At 39.5% G+C, this 15,671-nt stretch overlaps 1 protein-coding gene across 5 annotated transcripts in view; it reads left to right on the top strand.

The window, feature by feature from the left end:
• The first annotated feature begins 301 nt into the window (after nt 1–301).
• LOC136097497 (poly(rC)-binding protein 3-like) overlaps nt 302–15,671 on the top strand; it is a 518,562-nt gene continuing 503,192 nt past the window's right edge. For 4 of the 5 annotated variants that reach the window (XM_071804363.1, XM_071804362.1, XM_071804361.1 and 1 more), the window contains exon 1: nt 302–634. The gene's annotated coding sequence lies outside the window, so the exon portion shown is untranslated. The remainder of the gene's footprint in view (nt 635–15,671) is intronic. The other variant, XM_071804360.1, reaches the window with a different exon arrangement.

Genomic DNA, 15,671 nt, shown 5'->3' with positions numbered 1-15,671 from the left:
GAGCGTCCCCGCGCCCCGGCCCGCAGCGGCGGGCGGCGGGGGGCGCCCGCGGGCGGCGGCGGGAGCGCGGGCGCGGGGGTGGCCGAGGAGCGGCGGCGGCGTGAACGCGGCTGCAGAGCCCCAGCGAGCCGCGGGAGCGGGAGCGCCGCGCCCGCCGCAGCCGCCGGAGCCGGGCGAGGAGCGAGCCCGGCCGCCCGGAGCCGCCGGGAGAGGGTCGCGGCCGCGGCAGCCCCGCGGGGAGGCAGCGAGGGGCCCCTCGCCGAAAGCGCGACCCCCCCCCCCGCCCCGCCGCCCCGCCACCTCCGCCCGCCCCCAGCGAAGAGAAACAAAACAAAACCCCGGCACGGCCACGCTCTCCCTCCTTCTCCTCTTGGCATTTCGTGGTTGTTTTTTATTTTATTTTTTTTTTAAATTTTTTTTTTTGTAATTTATTTTTTCTTGGGGATTCTCGTTTCTTCTGCCAGACTGACTTGCACCTTCTTGATAATTTCTCTTCCCCTCGTATTTTTATACTCTTCTCCCTGCTTCCAAACCCTGTGTCTGTGTGTTTCAATACTATCACAACCTCTGCTAAAAATAGATCTTTTTATATACCCTTCCTCCTCTCTGACCCCATCCAACACCCCCTGTTAAGGTGAGTTGTGTCTTTTCATCACTTTTTTCCTTGTGTGTTGTTTTTCTTTTTCTTTTCTTTTCTTTTTTTTTTTTTTTTCTTTCTCCCCCTTTAGGGCAGGTTTTAGGGAGGAGGGGATGTGGAGGAGAGAATTTCGTGGGGAGTCAGGCATGTTTGCAAAGCCTTCTTTTCCCATCTGCAGCCTCAGCATCATTCCGGACTGCTCCCTTTTATCCCGAGGATGTAGCTAGCTGATGAAAGTGGGGAACTACTCTTCCTTAGCATTGCATGCTTGGGAGCCACAGCAACAGCAGAAAAAAAAAAAAAAAGAAAAAAGAAAAGCGCTCCTCTTTTTTCCTTTGCCCCCTGTCCCCTATTCCCTCCTTTCTGTGTTTTGTTGGGGTTTTTTGTTGATTTTGTGTGTGTGTGTGTGTGCGCACTTCCTTTCTGTTTTTAAGAAATACACAGGGGACTTGGAAAGAATTGCATGTGATGTCGAGGGGGGAGAGAGTGTGCGTGTGCACGTGTGTCTTGAGAGTGTGTGTGTGTGCATATGTGTGAAGTGCATTTGTATTTGGTGTTTAGGGTATGATGAGGGATAAAGCTTCCAAACAGCCGCTGTACATTGAACAAGGAGCACGGCAGAGGCTGCTGATGGAGAAATCGGTCAGGGATGCAGGAAAGCTACAGAGCTCTCCACAGAGTTCAGTCCCTTGTGCTCCAGGACATCTTTCCATAGATCATTACTGGCACCTTCAAGGTGATGGCTCTCATTCCTCTCCTGACTTCTCAGCAGAGGAGTGCCGAGAGAGAAAACTTTAGGGCTAATGTGAATTGATAGCGTTTCTGTTCCTCTAGTAGCTTGAGACGGTGTTATTCCAGGGATAAGTGGGGAAAACAGCATTGTGATCCAGAGCAAATGTATCATTTGCTGGCACATATTAGTGTTCAGTGAGAAAAAGAGAAATGAAACATCGTTAGTTTGGGCAGCCAGCAGAAGCATTGCAGCCCTGTTTACTTCCCAATTCCAAAGTTGTTTTAGACTGTTTTTCTTTCTTCAGGTCTTCAAGCTAACTGTTCCTATTGATGACAAAAATGTGTTTCTACAGTAAAAAGAGTCTATTATAAATCTGCTGAGGAATGATTTATTATTCAGAGGCAATCAAGTAATTTATCTGTTTCATGGATTTTTTTTCCCCAGTCTTTTAGTGTGCTTTTGACTATGTATTTTACCTATGTGTATGGAGTAATATAGATTTTAGTTGCATTTTAACAAGGAGTTAAGGCATAACTTGCAGGGTGCCATTTGCAAAGTGTCACTTAATATAAAACAAAACAACAGCCCCTAGCTCTTTTTCATGGATTTTTCACATCTCGCTTGTTTATTTCAAGACAAGCAGGTGGTTTTCCTTGGAACTTGGAGGGAAAGCTGGCTTCACAATGATAAGAGTTTCAAATATTCAGAGCTCAATATTGTTATACTTATCTGACTGGAAAATTTGAATTAGTTTATGAAATCTGGTGGATCCGAAGTACATGAAAGAGCACTTTGTATATGTAGTTTTCTAACAGGTTGAATCATTTTTACATCTACAAATTTACAAATGCACTTAAAAGGTTGCTGTCATCTGTGTTGGAAGGCCTTCATGCTGTATGGATACAGGAACATTAATGTTGCTTGTCTAGTTAATGCAATTCCAAAATAACCCATCTTTCCACATGCTGCGTAGATGTCATTCAATGAGCAGTCATGGAAGTAGTCTTGTGCTATCAAGAGTAATTTCATTATTTCTTTTTCCTCTTAGCCTAAATTAAAGTATTTTACACAAGTTTGCCTTGGGATTTTTTTTCTGCTGTGGCTGGGTGCTGTTGTGAAAGCAGGAAGCATGCTTTGAGTGAGCTGTGATAGCAGTGAGGGGAGAAACACCTGATGTGCTTTGTACATCATCCCTGAACGTATGCAGGAGTGAGAAAAAGAGATGGAAAACCAGCACAGTGCGCTAGCAGTTTAAATAAATAAGGGTGATGCATGTTAGCTTGTCAGCTGCTGAACCCTGAGTACTGGCTAAACACATTTTCTTGGTGAGCACTGCGATGTGATACAATTTTTCCTATTTGATAGAGTTTGCTGTTAAAATGACATGTGGCACAGGAAAGCTCTTGTTCTGCTGATAAAAATCATACCTCCTCGTTTTAATCCAGAGAAGGCTGAAATATCCACAACTCCTGCTGAAGTCACTAGGAGTTACTTGTGTGCAACACTTGTCAGGATTTTTTACCTAAACTTATCAGGATTCAGGATATTTCTAAAGGATATGATTACCAACAAATCTGTAATGTCTCATTTTGTTTAGATTTTACATTGGGTGCACACAGTATGTTTACAAGTAAATGTTTTCTTTTACCACAGCGACACAAAAATGTGTCAGTAGACGGAAAACTTTAGCATTGTTTTTTTCTCGGGCTTTTAATGAGAATTCTCTTGGTGTTCTTTAGCTGTTTGTGAAAAGGCAGTGTTTGCTTCAGAAATATATGCCCTCTTTCTTATACTGGTTGATCAGCTGTTGACATCAGTGAAGGAAACAAATGGATGGAATATGTGTACCAAAAAAAAAAAAAAAAAACAACAAAAAAAGACCAAGTAATGTGTTTCTTTGTTGCAACAACTGAAAGACCAGAGTGCTTTCAGCTGCATAGGAAAACGCTCAAGCAAGGTTAGCATTGACTTTGATCTGGTGGTCACTCCTGTTGATATGAATGACAGCACACCCACACTTAGGTTATTCTATAACACAGTAACCTAGATGGAACTTCCCTTTCATTTATGTATTGAGACTTGGATAAAACCTCAGACCTTGGATTCATTCACCTCTGAAGCCTTTTTTTTTTTTTTTTTCTCTTGAAACAAACCTTATAAAGCTGTGTGCAGCTAGAAACAAAGTAATGGAGGGAGAGTTCAGAAGTCACTGACTATGTGAAGCATATTGCTATAAAAGCTGGAATTTCCCCTTACTGTTAGCCAATGGAAATTATTTTCTTATATCATTACACTTCATTATTCTGCAATGTAAGTCTAAATTACTTAGTGCAGAGTTTTTATTCTGTGGGTATGACACCTCCACAAATGAAGAAAGTCTGTATTTTGTCTTGTCCTAAACTCCAACTACCCTCTGTAGCAGGGCAAAATTACTGTAACTTTTGGACATACTTGTTGAGGAAGCTGCATTGATCTCAGATTTTAAATTTTTAACAAAGGAAATGAAAACTACCAGAGTAGCCTAGGATATGGGGGGATGGGGTGAAGTGGTATTTTCTGTATCCATGCAGAATGCAATCACAGGTTACTTTAAAAACAGTAGCCTAATCCATCTGAAAGTAAATTAATATTTTTTCTCTGCAAATCCTGCTTTACTAGTTTTAAATGTTACTATGTGTATGTTTCAATCTGAGTGTATATTTGTAGTTTTTAAATATTTAGATGAATGAGGTTAGTTTATGCAAAGCTGGCTTTCTATTTGCATTTTGCCTGCTAGATGTATAATTTTTGTAATAAAATAGGGTTTTTTCCGCTTTACTTGCTTACACATAGAAGAAAATTGGTATGTTCCTCCTGGGAACCACCTGCAACTCTGAAGAGCCAGGTGCTAAACAGAGCTACAAGCAGTTACCTTCCCAGTCTTGGTGAATGTGGATGAGTGTCAGGGGTGACAAGTGCTTGGAGAAAGACCATGGCTCTTAGGGAAAGCAGAGTATCTAACTGCCTGCTGCTGGAGTGGCTGTGTGCTTCAAGGCTAAAACAGCAAGTCACTTCTTCGCCCTTAACAATATTAAACTCTGTCTTGTGCTTTGCATGTAGTGATGTGCTTGTTTTTTCTTTGTATTAAAGTAGATATGGAAGGCTTAATTACAGTCTGGTAGTGCTAACACAGCTCTCTGATGACAACTGTTTGTAAGAGGTCAAATGGAAAATAATTCTGGAGAGGATTCACCAGCTATAGCATTTCTTCTTTGTGGTATGTTTTCATTTACACCAGTTTCCTCTGCATTTACATCCAGCTGTTATACCCGGCTTGCTTGTGTAGGCTGGAGGCTGCTTTTTGTGGAGAAAGTGTTTGTAGGAAGGGGAGAAAGAATATTATTGTTAACTTTGGCACAACACAGTGTAGCAGCTCTACCAACCCGAACCTAATGCAAGAATAGCTGTGGCGTTGTAGGTTAAATGTTCAGAATTTTTGTATGAGTACGAGATTTCATACTGCATAAGAGAAGACACATTTTTAAATGTAATTCAAAGGAAATGCTCTATTCAGAATGAGACCTGGTAAGTCCCCATGACCACTGTTCTCCTGTGGGATCTGTGGATTGCAGCCCAGTTAATCCCTGGTGAAAGTGGGTTGGGGTCAGTTTCTCCCATTCAGTCCAGTACTGAAACTTCATGCTTGTAACTGAGTATCTATTCCAGTGCTGCAGTGGTTTCAGTAACAAAATTTAAGCTTTATTTATAGGGCAAAATATATAATGCACTATTGATTTCTGCTAACGGGCAATGCTTTTAACAGGGTGTATGAATCCAGTCATTTTGATTATGGAGCTGTTTAACTTGCATCACCTGTGACTTTCTCATCTGTATGTTAGATATATTTAAGTGCTGTGGACACTTAGTAGGCTATAAGGAAGTGAAATTCTTATCTTCTGTGAATGACAGATAAAATCCTTAAGTTGTTCTTTCATTTGTTTTTGGAAGGTGTGGAGGATTCAGGACTACACCTTATTTGATTAAAAAATTGTCTCTAAGTTTACTTAAAAATAGTTACAGCAGGATTTATTATTATTCGTTTTAGACAACCTCTTCTGTATGCATTTAAAAAAAAATATTTGATTTTATAACAAGGCTTTAGGGCAGGCCACTGAGGTGTGATGAGAGCTTAGCCCTCTTAATGACTGGTTGTTATCACACTTTCATTAATATAAATGACATATATAGTGACAAGGTTTTTTTCAAACTTACCAGGACTTTGCATACAATGATATCTTTGATAATGAGTCATCTGGAGCTCCTACAAAGAGACTTCTTATTTTCAGTAATCTCAGTGAAAGTATGAAAATTTTAGGCAAATCCAAGTGGTTGAGTTATTCAGGCTCTGGTAGAATAAGAACACCATGAATATACGGTTCCCTTGTCAGTCATACTATTGCCATCTTTTCGCCTGGGTGAGTTCAGTAGAAAACGTATCTACAAGCCAGCTGTAGCCATTTGGGGCAACACCTTTGGGTCATGATGGCTGCTTCAGGAATCCGGGCAGAAATACACCAGTAGTCAATGACAATGTGGTGAAAGACAGGGACCACCAGCTGGGAAGTAAATAGGACCCTGAGGTGGGGTTAGAAAACCTCTCTGGAAACAAAAAAAAAGGGTCTGTTTTTCTGGATGAGAAGTGAGCAAGTGGCCATGATGTACTTCTAAGCTTCCTTGAACTTAAGGGCTACTTCTAAAGATGACAAAATCCCAGCGGTTTACTGGCAGTGCAGAATCCTAATGAAATTTATATAATCCAGCAGAGATTTTCACAGAAGGCAGAAAGGGAGAATTTCACGACTATAGTACTTGAATATAGATAAGAATGTGAATGGTTCCTTCTCCTGTTGTGATACCAGTGGAGAACTGTGTTCCATTTCATTTGTGTACCTGTTGAAAAGGTTTAAACATTTTAACTTTCAGTAATGAATGGGTAATGACTTATACTAGAAAAATATGGAAATTCAAAGTTAAGGCTTATGTTACACTTAATCATTACAGAGGCATGACCTGTGGCTTGGGAGTTCTTGTTGCAGCTTTGACAAGCATCTCCTGAAGTGGTACTGAATGTGGGATTTCTGTGATGCTTTTCCTACCTGTAAAATGGGATAATGTTGTAAAGGTTAAATTCAGCAAATCCTGGTCTGCTTAAATGGTTCCTCAACTTCAGTGGGACTTCTTGCCTTAGCAAGAAACTCTGAAACAGACTTGTAGAACAGTAACAATGGGGAAGGTGTGAAGTAGTATCATTATTCCTATCTCAGAGAAGCTTATCTTGTATGAGATGGTTCATGTTCCAGGCACCCTGCATCACTAGACCAAAATTCCTTGGCACTTTCTCTTGGTTTCTACAGTGCATCACTGCTTGATTCTGTGGTAGTATGAAATAAATTTTAAATCCTTTCTAAAATCTGAGGTCCAAATAAAGACCATGTTAAATACAGGATCATTTAAATATATTAATTGTATGTGATAGTTCGGATTTAAAGTTTCAGCTGTACATTTCTGGATGCCCATCTATTGCAAGAAATTATTTTGTCTGTATTTGGATTTTCGACTAATATAAAAATACTTTATGAATTCTAGAAGCAAATATATACTTTATAAGTAATTTTTTATGTGTCAGACACGAGGCAGTGATGAGACACTGGAACAGGTGACCCAGAGAAGTTGTGGGTGCCCCATCACTGAAAGTGGTCAAGGTCAGGCTGGATGGGGCTTTGCGCAATCTGATCTAGTTGAAGATGTCCATGGCCATGGCAAGAGGTGTGGACTAGATAGTCTTTAAAGGTCCCTTCCAAGCCAAACCAGTTTATGATTCTGTGATACTGTATTACAGATGTCAGCTAATTATCCACCACAGCAACCCCTCCCCTTGGGTTTTGTAGTACACAGACAAAATTTTAAGCAGCAGTTATAGTAAAATGAGGAGTCGGGAGAGGAGAATTTGTTTTTCTTTTCTTTTTGTAGTTAGTTTTCAGTGGTAATGTGGGGTAGAGACTAGAAGAGTCGTAGATTTGACTGTTCCTAGCCACTGGCTGAGTTTTAAGACTCCTTATGCTTTTTGACTGGGGACTGTTTCTTGTATTAGCATTTGGGATTGGCAGGGTTCCTCTTCCTGGCAAAACAGGAGAACCTGGGAAAGGGAGGATATTGTGATTCTTTCAAGTCTGAAGGTAAAATCTGCAGTGCCATATGGATAATATCAGATCAGCAGCTCCTTTGAGATCTTTCCAGTGCATATTGCGAAGGCAAGCTCAGCCTAGATCTTCAAGGCCAAAATCTTAAAAGCAATTTCTAAATGTGCACTCTCACTCAGATTTTGCTTGCATGTGGCACCTATATGTGTTGCCTAGAGATGTAAGTGATGGGAGTCAGAATCAGGGATAGTAAAGTACCTGAAGTCAAGGGAAAGATTTAGCAAAAGGGTGACAACAAAGAACATTTATAAGCAACAATGCAAGGAGGTAAGTGTGGGAGGGTCTTAAAGAGAGAGAGGATGGAAGAGGGAAATGCATTGCACAGGGCTGGAATTAATAAGATTCAACAGAATGTGAGAGATAAAAAGCCCCAAAAATCAGAGATGGAGTCTGGATTGGATGCAAGACAGCACAACTAATGGTGGGAGGCTAAAAGACAGTCTGAAAGGGAGCTGTACACTTTCAGTTTAAAGTGTAGTTTCAAGATCGGGTTAAGTTGATCTAAATTCCAGCTGCTGCCATGAAGGGAGTCCTGCACACTCCTCCTTCCTCTGAATGATGTGCTGCAACTGGTAATGTGAAAAGAGTAAAAAATTCATCCAGATCAGATCCTTGATCCAGCTGACTAACTGCTCATATTAAGATTACAGCTGCCTCAAGGCAAAGAGGCAGGGGGCAGACAGAGGAAAAGGCAGCATAAAATTGACTTATGCTGATGATGGATCTGTGTTCTTGGTCTGAAAGTCCTGGTAAGATTCTGGGCTAGAAATTATTTAGAAGAGATGCTGGCTAGGAAGACTTGGAGTGGTAACACAAAGAAAGGAAGAAGTTATCTGGGACGGTGTAGTGAGCAGTTTAGACAGCTGCATGCAAAGAAAGAAAGATGCTCAAAACATGTAGGAGGCAAAATCAAGCATTTAAAAGTTACAAAAGGCTGATATTTATGTTACTTATGTATTTAATTCAGCATCCATAGGCACTCCTGCTGATGCAGTCTCTAATTATGTGATCAAGCAGGGTTTTTTTTTTCCATTGGGACAGTTTGCAGAGAGGCAAGGCAGCAGAAGCTCCAGGAGTTCCATACTCCTCATGGGTGGCTGCCCTGTCCCTCCTCACCCCTGCTGAGCAGAACATTGCCTGTGACTTGGTGCTTACATCATCTAGTTGGATCAAGAATGACAAAGTCCAGTGCTCAGCAGTCCCACTGGTGGCTCCATACTTCTCTCTCACAACCTGCATCTGCATCACCTTCATGGGCCCCAGAGTATTTCATAAAAAGTTGTCCAGTATTTCTGTCTCCCAAACAAAACATGTTTCTGCCTCTTTTTCCTCATAGCTGCACCTGCAGTGTGCCATATATGTGCAGCATGTATTAAGCTTACTTTTAAATGGTAACACGCTTCAGGTTTCTCTTGGAATAAGAAGAAACCATATAGAAAAATTAAGAAGAAAATCATAATAAAAAGTCTTCAGAGAAAACAAGGCAAAGATTAGAATATGTTTTGTGATAAATGAAATATAAAAGTCTCTTAGGTCTTATTGCCTATCTTTTTAATGGTTTATATACATATAAACAGGGAAATTAGATTATGCACAAAATCATACACATACAAAACCACATTATGGTATCCACTCTTTGAAAAAAAGAATGGAAAAAGAATACCCAGTCCTATGAGAAAGAAGATGCTGGCAGATGATTTCATGCTGTCTAGACTAGAATAAAAGATGTATTTTACAAAACCTTAGCTATCTTATTTAAATAAAAGATCTTAAAATTCTAAGAAATCACAAGTGCTAACTGATGATCTCAGATTTTACTTTGATCATGTTTTATGGATTCTGGTGTCTTTTCATAACACATTTTTAAAATGCTTTTTTTTTTTTTTTTTTTTCCTTTAAGCATACCTATAGAGAATTACATGCTTAGAAGAAGATATGACTGATTCTTCTGGGTTGTCCAGTTCAGTCCCTTGCTCCTGCAGCCAGGATATCATATAATTCCTTTCATGTACTGATCAAACTCCTTCTTATAATTATTTAGGGATTTTTTTTTTTTCTAGTTCCCATACCACCATTTGGAGACTTGTTTCAGTATTCTGATTTCTTTTCCCCTTAAATGTGTTCGTGGCTTTCTTATAGTACTTTGTTCTTGGTCTAATCTTGTACTTAAGCTTCAAAGGCCTTTTCTGCAGAGTGTTTACAGCCCCAAAGCATGGAGCAGTTCTGCTCACTGTCTTCCCGTGCTACGCTCATACAGCAAAGGTCATGCATGACAAAATTCAGCTATGGAGAGGACTCCTAAATGCTTGTGGTGCATAGACAATGGTTTAAAGTTAGACACAACAGGGTTCTGGTCATGTTCCTCATTCATGTAACGACCAGTCTTCAGTACTGACCTTCAGAGAGTGAGTGATGTGTCAAGTCTCTTGTCCACATTTCTCTTTGGAGGTAGGTTTGGTCTTCCAGTGCATAGTGCTCTATGAGGTTTTTGCAGACTCATTTTCATTTGGCTTAGTTCTGGTTTCTTACTATAAATAGTTATAGGAAGACAGAATAAACCTTTGTTTATAGTTTGAAAAAAATCCTGTTTCTCCGTTGGATTGAATTTCAGTTGGTGAGAGTTGATACTTTAACATTTAAAGAGATACAATATTCAAAGCATTAATCTTTCAACTAGGAGGTAGCCATTACGCTCTAAGCAAACATATTTTCAAATCAGACTATCTAATACTCCTAATCAAAAATGCATTTGATTTCTTATGGGTTTGCCATGTGTGTTTCGTTTGGAAAGCTGGAAATTAGTATAGTACATTTTGATTCTAGACTAATTTTCTAATTGAAAATTTACCCACAAAAGGAATATGTTTATTTTATTTTTGTTCCTTGAAGTATAATGTAAATGAAGGAGAGCAAATACAAGTGGCTAGCCTTTCTGTGTTTCAAGAACTTAATTTAAATGGCTTTATTTTGAAAAATGAAGGGCATTAGTTCATGATATTTTCAGTTTGCATTTTTCTGTTCTTTCTCAAAAAACAAGGAGTGAAAACATGGTAGTGAAGCTTTTATATTGTTTGCAACTTTAAAGTCATTGCCTCTATGCATTAAATATTTTAACCAAGACTTCACAAGGAAGAGTGCGTGCTCTATAATGAGATTGATATGACTATCTCTCTCTTTATCAAATTCAGGTGTACATGAAGTTTTTTATACATTACTATGTTATACAGGTAGTTTAGTATTTACCTAATGTGGAATTATTACATTTGTCTTTTTTAAAAAAAAAAACCTTCCTATATTACTTGTCATTAATCATCTGTTGGAAGATTAATATGGATGGATAAGATACAGTTCTGTTGTTTATTAGATATTTTAAAATACTGCAATAAGTAGTATCTAATATGACAATGCTACAACAAGCAATGTTTAAAACTCAGTAAAATCCCACACTGAACAAAACAGCTGGAGCTGTAACTTGCATCAGCTGCTCAACACCAGACACTCCTTTTGCTTTTGCCTGGGCCTGTTGACATTTGCCTCACCTGCAGAATGACTATGCATGTTATCTGCAAGGTATCAGTCCATTAGTAATGAGCAACCTTTAACCCTAGTGTAGATATCCCCTTCATGGAAAAGGGTATGTGTCACAGCATTAAGATTTATGTATACCTACATGGACAAATAACTTCACTCGCTGGATGTGTCCTATTTAACCTAGTGGGGCTGCAGTTTCTCATTTGAGTGCTTGTAGGAGGAGAGTCTGAGTCATATTTGTCCTGCAGACCTGGGCGTGGAAGGGATTCAAGATCTGTATGGGGGAACAGGCTGCCAGTGTGTGCATGCACAAAGGTTGGAGCTGAGAAGAAGCTTTAACTTTATTCAGAAAACTAGAGTGTTTATGCTGGCTGAAAATAATGTAGCAATGCATGTAGAGTGGGTGGTTGTGGTGTTGTTATTTAAAAAAAAAATTTAAAAATGAACTATAGATCTGGTAAAAAAAAACATTATAATAGGGTGTCGTGGCAATGTGTGACCTGTTTTACTAGGATGTTTTGGATGTTTGGGTTTTTTTTGGTTTTTTTTTTTTTTTTTTTTCCCACATGCTGTTGCTATGGTAAGAATCAGCACATCGGGGAAAGGTATCATAACAAGTAATATCATAAAAAATAATCTGGAAGAGCTTTGCATTTCCTGGGACAGCACAGGATCAGTTTGGAGCTTCTACTGAAGCCCTCTCAAAAGAGTTCTCAAATTTTGGTTGGCATCTCTCTTGTTATTCATGGACTATTTTTGCACGACTAAAAGAAATCAGAAAACTCAACGTTTTTATAAATGAGGTTATATTAGCTACAAAGAAATTCTTACCTCCTTAGAAAACTTTAGATATTCCTTCAATCAGCAGCGAAAATATGAAGAAAAGCCAGTAGGAAATGTGATTGGGTAATGGAGATGAAGCTGAAAAAAGCAAAATTAGAGTTTTCCAGCTTTTGTGGGGGACTGGGGGGCATGGATGTAGCCCAAGATTTACTCAGTTTGACTTTCAGGAATCAAGTAATACTAAAATTGGTTGGGTACAAGAACTTGGAAATACCAGCATACCAAACTACTACATGGTAAAGAATGATCAAAGTATTTGATTATTGAAAAACAGGTGACGTCTTCGGATGGCTCCAGACTTAATAGTTGCAATTCCATTACCAGCAGTACTTATGTACTACAGCCTGCTAAACAGAGATGCTGTTGAAAAGAGTTTTGAATTTACTGAAAAGAAGTTACCTATATTTTGAAGTGTGATTACCTAAGCTTATTACATGAGATGAAGCTCTCCTTGCTGTACATTTTAAATGATAACAGTAGTTACAGATTGATGCATGGGAAGAGGTGGAGAGGGGATCAGAGACTCCAAGTTCGTGCGAGTAGCCAAAGCCACTGGAGAAGACAGGCAGTGTCTCTGATGGAAGATCAGGAGATCAAAGAACATCCTTATTCAGCATAAGAAGAGAGCAGGTTTGTCACATCACATGGCTATCCTGCATCAGGATGTTGGGGTAAAAATTTTGAGAGGGCTGCTGGTCCCCTCCTGAGTTATGGACTTGAATACAGAGGACTCTAGTCTGACCTCTGTCCTTTAGATAGCCAGCACTAGGGAGACTGACCAAGAGGTATTAGTCCAAATTCAATGTTTCTCACTACAAACCTGAGGGGTTTTTTATGTAAATAGTTCCATCAATACAGACATTTCTCTAAACTATGACCTAAATGCCACATAGAAGACTAGCTCTATAATATTAAACCATTTAAAGTGTAAAGTATAAAATAATGTTTAGTTAGAGGTTTAGTTAATTGTTCAGGCTACAATGACATTGGTTATTTTCAAAGCTGTCTTCTCCTCAGTTGCAGAGTTGGTGGCTTCACATTGAGCCCAGCATCCCTTTGGAATTGTGCAGAGTTCACATTGCAATAGTGTTTCTGGTGAGTGTTTTAGCAATGTGGCAGGCTTGCTTTCAAATGTCCTGGCTGCAGTTTTCTCACAGTAACCTTGTTCAGACCCAGCTATGTGTTTCAAGGATGAGCTTTCTGCTGTTTAACATGCTTCATATTTTGATCCAACGTACCAGATCTCACTTGCACGCTGGTTTGCAAACTTCCTGACTCATGGTGGAAGTGCCTTCTTGGATGCAGAAGGACTATATTCCTCCTGAGGGGTTTTGCTGAAAGCCAGCAATCTGGGCCATCCTGAGCTTGGATGGTACAACTGCCTGCTAGCATAAGTGCTTTCATGTAGTGTGAAGACAGTGGGGTTCAATAATAACCAGTTAGAAAGCAGTGGGATCAACTGGCTGAAAACTTAGGCCTCTTGGAAAATCCCCGCCTAATGTGTTTCAGGCTCTTACTTCTGTTAATATTAAGAAGGATTTTATGCCACAGGCCTCTTTGAAAATCTTGCTAACCTTCTGTCTTTGTTGGTATTAGATGTGGATATTTTAAAACAGTATGCAGAATTACTGTTATTTTTAGACTGTTTTTCTGAAAGGCTGATGGCAGTCTGCTTCTTGCCTTCCTCCTCTTGTCTCTAGTAACTCTTATATTTCTTTGCTGATATTGGCAACATCTGCCATGGGACTGAAAAGCTCAAAATACAATTCAGTCCCTAGAAGTTTCATCCAAATACATGCCCCTGGACAGATGAGAAGGACACTGACCCTGAAGATGGTCGGTGATGGGCCACAGGCAGACATTTGACGTACTCCAGCTGTAGGAGTCAGTCAGTGTCTGGAGCTTCTTGGACAACTTAGACTCTTGAAATCAACACAAGTTTGTAGAAAACGAGTCTGCTTTAATGCCCTTTCTGTCATGCTTTTGTTCATAACCCTGACATATGGTAACTATCCACAACTTTCAAGGTACCCTCGTCATTTAGGGATGCTTAGCACTGTGCAGAACTCTGTTTTCTACTGCAATTTTTGTTGGAATTGTATTGTCCTTAGAGCTTCTGCTGCATTTTGAATAGTCATGTATTTCACTAAGTAGTTTATTTTAAATGGTTCCTTGAGAAGGATGTTATTGTGAGACTTAAAATGCGGAAGGGCTGAATGAAAAGCAACATTCTTCTTTGTAAGCCTGTTTTGAGGGTGTCTTCTGACACATGAAACTTTCATTATACTTTAATTATTGATGGGAAGCATTTTCTTACCAGCATAGCACTTACACACAGTGAAATCACTTTTCCGGAGAAATTACTGCAAGCAATTTTTGGATGAGTTTCAGTTTTGCAAATTGCTTAGGGTTTTTTCCTTTGTTTTTTCTTAGTACTCCATAAATTAAAACACAAACGATAAGCAAGATCATTATGCTGTCATGAATCACTCAAGTTTTAATGGCCTAATGCACTAGCCTTAATTAGTAATATTGTATTTTTAAAAAGACAATATTGTGAATGAAATCTGAACATGCACTGTTTTATAACTTGGCTTCCCAGAAGATTTTAAATGGATTCTTCTTCTTGGTATGTTTTTAAATAATTGATATAGCCACTTCAGGCCTTTGGTAGACAAACGGATTATTGGCTGCTAGTGAAAAAATTTGGTTTAGGCATAATAACTTCACAGAGTCATGGCACTGCATGCATCTGCTGCTCTAATTAGAAAGTTTGCCTAGGGTGCTTGTATCAGAAAGAGTGGGAAAAAATAGTGCTGTACAATCTGTTGTAACAGAGTGATTCCTGCAAAATGTGATTTATACTAGATTCCTGATTAACACTTTCACTTCTGCTGGAACACTCAGATGCCATTTCAGCAAACTTTGTACAGAGAGTACTGTATTTCCCTTACCCAAATGGACTGCCCACTTGGAATTGTCACTGTTGTATGCTGGATTTAGGTCTCTCAAATGCATTGGTCCATGATACAAAAGACCATGGCTGCTCTGCCCTACAGAATTCTTTTAACAGGCCTATTGAACTGCTCCAACCATGGAGAATAAGACTGCAATTGCAGTTCCCTGGTGCGGTGTCCCTTTATGACAAATAGACTTTCAATTTATGCTCCTTTACAGAAGCAGTGAAAATCAGGAGTGATAGCAAATAAGGAGTTTTGATAGTCCAGTGATAGCCACACAGTTTTTGGGGGAAACTTGTTAAGCCGGGGCCAATGGCAATTGCGGTGGGATGATGACCAAGAACATCTCAGCTAACCAGGGAGCATATAACACCTGGAACCAGACCCTTCTCACCACAACAGTTGTATCTCATCCAAACAGCATTCGGATCAAAATAAATATGGTTATGGGGAAAATTAATGGTCTTCTGCTTGCTTGCTTACTTTAATTTATCAGTTCACCAAGTATTTCATGGGAAAGGATCAGTTTCAACAAATACTTGTTTTTAAACACACAGCGGGAGTCTGTTGTCATGGAACTCTAATTTATTGCTGCTTTCTGTAGAAACCTGGTAGCCTTGGTGGAAAGTATAGAGAACTGGGTCCTATTCTCCTTAAATCTCCTTTACAGTAATGAATAATTCTGGTACAAGGCACTTTAAGGGCCCTGAAAATTAAGCAAAGTGGAA

This window comes from Patagioenas fasciata, chromosome 2 (genome assembly GCF_037038585.1).
Source record: "Patagioenas fasciata isolate bPatFas1 chromosome 2, bPatFas1.hap1, whole genome shotgun sequence".
Taxonomy (NCBI): Eukaryota; Metazoa; Chordata; class Aves; order Columbiformes; family Columbidae; genus Patagioenas; species Patagioenas fasciata.
Note: the sequence above shows the minus strand (reverse complement) of the source record. Positions and strands in the feature narration are given on the sequence as shown.